This window comes from Psammomys obesus, unplaced genomic scaffold (genome assembly GCF_907164565.1).
Source record: "Psammomys obesus unplaced genomic scaffold, mPsaObe1.curated_primary_1811, whole genome shotgun sequence".
NCBI lineage: Eukaryota > Metazoa > Chordata > Mammalia > Rodentia > Muridae > Psammomys > Psammomys obesus.
In genome coordinates, this window is record NW_026596073.1 from 25,959,493 (window position 1) to 25,963,891 (window position 4,399).

Here is a 4,399-nt window from a genome sequence, read left to right on the forward strand (position 1 = left end):
GCCGGGCCGCTCCGCAGCGGCGGGGGAGAGGGCCCGGGAGGCGGGCGCCGCGCCGCCCGCTGTCCTCTCCCTCGGCGCCGCCGCCGCCGCCGCCCGCGGGGCCGGGACCCGATGCGGCGGGAGCCGCGCAGCCTAGAGGAGCCGGAGCGTGAGTAGATGGCGGGGAGGGCGGGCTCCGGGCGGGCTCCCTTCCCCTGGCGTACCCGGCCGCCGCCCGGTCCTCCTCCATCGCGCGGGCGCGGGGCGGCCGGGGAAGGGCACGCAGGGCCGCGCGCCGCGGGGTCGGGTGTCGGCTCGCCCCGCCGCCCGCTGCCTCGTCGGGCCTTCCCCCCGGGAGCTGGGTGTCGGCTCTCGGGCGCGCGTCTTCCCCGAGCCTACCCTGCGCTCCAGGGACTGCGCGGCGGAGGCCGCCGCTCCCGGACGGTGTCACTCTCCGTTGTACGTGGGTAGATGGAGGACGAGCGGAGGGCTTGTGCAGCCTGCGTCCGTGGGGAGCAGAGTAGACTGCAGCCCTAAGCTCGTGCCTCCACTGCGCCTTTGTGCACACGCGGGGCGTGGGCTCGCGGGACCCTGGGGAAACCAGCTTGGGAAGAGCCCAGGTAGCTTAGGTCTGGCCGTTGCCACTGTAACTTTTCAAACACTTTGGACCATATTGGAGGCTAGCCTCTCAAGTATTTGTTGACATCGTGTGATGTAGAAGAACCTCTGTTTGATGGTGCATTGAAAGAAAAGTCCTGGGCCAAAAAATAAAAGACACTGTGTTGCTAAATTCGGACAAATCAAAACAGTGGGCTCCCCCTGCAACTGCAGTCCAAGAATTTGTTAACATGTCTGTGTGTTCAAGTTGTACGGTATTTTTGTTTTAAACTAAAGCGTTGAGTTCTGGTTGACAGCGTAGATCACGGTCTAAATAAACATCACGTGTTCTGGAAATTTTTAATTATCAGAGTAACTGTTCTGCAGTGTCATCAGTCAAAATTATCCGAAGGGTACGCTTGGTGTTGACGTATGGTTTTGTTTTTTGGGTTTTAGGTTTTGTTGATTTCTACTATTTCTCAACTCATGTTGTGGGACTTTTTAAGGAAGACTATAGGAAATATTCATACCTTTTAAAATTGTGCGTTTCTTCAAAATAGTGCTTTCCCATTTTTTAAAAAAAAAAAACCACAGAACGAGTGATTGAAACAAATGGTACCACATCAGAATAGTAATATCAGGAGGGAAATAAAATAACAAATGTTGCCGTATTTTTTTGGTGACAAAGCATAAAGCTTGAAAGCATTCCTGTCCAAGTGGAAAGAATTAAAAATGGACACACAGATGAAAGCGCTGAGTTTATCTAAGGTTTTTAAAATTTCAAGCAAGTTAGATGTAGTATTAAAGAAGCGTTATTAAGTACAGGTAACTGAGTGAAGCAGTGAGTTTGTGAGTGTATTCTCATGAGGCTCCACGTGTGGAAGTCTGGTAACCGCACCTGCGGGTCTTAGAGGCCTGGCTTCTTTCCTGCCATAAGGTCCTCTATCCCCAATCACCGCTCCCTTCAAAACCCATCTAAATTTAGAAAGAGATACTCATACAGAGTAGGCGCTGATAACTTTTTAAAGACTAACTGCCTTAGTTCCCTTTACCGAATAGAGAATTTAAACAGTTGCGGTCGTGTACCGAGCATTTGCTCTGTTGCTCTGTTTATTTGAAGAGAGCAAAGTTAATCCTGTTTGATCTCTTTAGCAGCTCGAGTGGCATTAAAAGGATCAGTTCTCTGTATTTTACTGTTCTATATCTCAAATTCCAGAGTGGGGGAGTCTTTAAATGAAGTGTTTATGAAATGTCATGAAAGATTTTCCCCCCACAAAAATACATACGATCTTCAAAATTACCCAGCCTCAGAAATTTTACAGTTTCATAGTTTCTTGTGAGGTAGAGTCAAGTAGGGTTTTTAAGAGAATCTCCTTTCTCTCTCTCTCTCTCTCTCTCTTTTTCTTTTAAACCTGTTCTATGTAGACAAGGCAATATCACATCCATAGGAAATGATATTTTAATCTGAGGTCAGATAGGTGGCAAGAAACCGACTCACTGAGCAATCAGTATTTTCTGACTTATTTCACTTCTACCTCTATCTTGTCCAGGTCATTGCTCATTTAATAGAGCTGGGAAACAGAGCCCAAAGAGGTTTAATTAAGCTCACCTTTTATTTTTCAAAATTGCAGTAGTAAACTAGGTATATTTCCAGGGTTTTGTGTGGTTTTGGTTTATTTGGGGGCAGGCTGTGTGGTTACTGCTGCTGTTACTGAGCTGGGGTCTTGCTGTGCAGTTTATGGCCTGGAACTGAGGTACTCTTGCCTTCACTTTGCCTGCCCTCTTAAAGCTTCAGCAGTGTTTTTCAGTCCTGGCTACACAGAGTCATCTGAGGAGCATTTTAAAATTTGTGATAGATTCCGATGTACTTTGTCCGCCATGGAACCAGACCTGTTCTGTTTATTTTGTTTTAAAGTTCATGAAACTCTGATGGGTAGGATTGTGAAGCCCTGTCTCAAGGGTCTGCCTGACCTGGTGCTTGTTTCTCTCTTGTCTCCCACACTTTATGCAACACTAGTATTCTCAGTTTTGCTTCCCTGACTCACTGACTCCGCTCATCTTTCACATTGCATCCTTTGAAAAGTGCAGTCTGGGTTAGGTGTCCCTGCTTCCTGTTCCCATGGCATCTTGTCCCTCACTGTAACCAAATTTCCTCACTGCATTGTCATCTGTTTGTCTGTGTCCTCTACCAGGATGTGAATTCCAAGAGGATGGGGACTTAGTCTGTCATATATACAGTCATGCCTTTTAGCAGTTATAGTAATACATTGTACGAAATTGACTGAAAAAGCCACTTCCATGATACTTCTTTACAACGTGGAACAATTCATAAGTACAAATTAAGTTTTTACTTCTGCCAAATGCACGTAACTTTTCCCCCTTAAAAGTATGTATCCTGCTTCTGCTCACATGGATTTCATGATTTGAGATCTTATAAATACAGCATCTGGATCTACTAATAGATCCACTAGACTAGAAACCTGGACATTTGAATGCATTCAGATTTTCCTTTCCCCCTGAATGTGTTTCTGGGTAAGTCTTGAACTCTTCAGCTTTTGTCATCCTCTGTCTCATAAAGACCGCTGGATGTTCGGTGATCTAGCCTTAAAATTCAGAGCAGCAAAGGCAGCCTTGAAAACTGGTGTGTTCTGAACTTGCTGCAGTCAATGCTCACTGGCAGAACTCTTTGGACAAATATCCTAAGCTCCCTGATGGGGTGTTACTGCTCGGCAGAGAGGGTTGAATTCAGTTCAGATCCAGGAGGAGGGTTCCAGGAGGGACTGATCTAGTCCAAATTGTTCAATTCTTTAGAGATGCTGTCTTCTCTAATCTGATGAAAGTATCTGTATAGTAAATTTTGTTTCCCACTTTTCTAACTGCTGGTGCTGCAGGTGTGACTACCATCCCAAACCATTGTGGCTTTTGGTTTTGTTTTCTTAGAACCCTATTCAATGTCTAGATAGCCAGGCTTAGATCACTTGAATGGAAACCATTCAAGTTTTGCCTAGATAACAATTGCCAAGCTACTAAAACATATGTGAACTGCTGAGCTTACAAGTAATATCAAAATCAGATTTTATATTCACACAAAGGGAACAAATTAAAAATTTTTAACAATGACTTACAAAAGAAGTCTCAAAGACTTTGGTGAAATCTCTTTATAAGTCTTTGAAGTTCAGGGACCACTATTGAGTAATTTCTAAGTAATAAAAGAAATACAGGAAAAAATTGATCTCAGGGCTAATTCCAGAAGCTAGGCACTAAGCATGTTTCCAGTGTGCAGACAGGAAGTAGTGAGAAGAACCCTCTGAAATAAATTAAGAGTGATGGTTAGCAGAAACTGAGGTATTTGCATTTAACAAATAAATATAAGACAGCATGACAGTGAAGTTTGAGGAGCCCACATGAAGTTTAGGATCACTGTCATTTTGAAGGCTCCATGTTAGAGATTACTGTAACGTGACTCAAAGTTCAACATTGAATGTCTGAAGGAGTTGACCCTAGTTAAGGAACTTTTAGGTATTCGTCCCTCCTTTTTGCACCTGTTCAGTTTAGGGAGTTGAAATTTAGAATGCTGCAATGAAGAGTTTTTAAGTTAATGATGAGAGAGGTGGTTTAAGCGAAGCTTTCTTTCCTCAAAGTCAGGGTGTCTGAAGGAAGCAGTTGCTGCTGGGTATTAAGAGCTCTGATTGCAGGGGCTGGAGCAACCCCGTAACTCCAGCTTTGGCCAGGTCCTCTGCTGACACTGCCCTTGTGTGGGCATGCTCACACAAAATTAGATAGATAGATAGATAGATAGATAGATAGATAGATAGATAGATAG

General features: G+C 44.8%; 1 protein-coding gene across 3 annotated transcripts in view; it reads left to right on the forward strand.

Annotated features, from left to right (window-relative positions):
* Nucleotides 1-23: 23 nt before the first annotated feature.
* Pik3ca (phosphatidylinositol-4,5-bisphosphate 3-kinase catalytic subunit alpha) overlaps nucleotides 24-4,399 on the forward strand; it is a 79,563-nt gene continuing 75,187 nt past the window's right edge. For all 3 annotated transcript variants that reach the window (XR_008722283.1, XR_008722284.1, XM_055625893.1), the window contains exon 1: nucleotides 24-148. The gene's annotated coding sequence lies outside the window, so the exon portion shown is untranslated. The remainder of the gene's footprint in view (nucleotides 149-4,399) is intronic.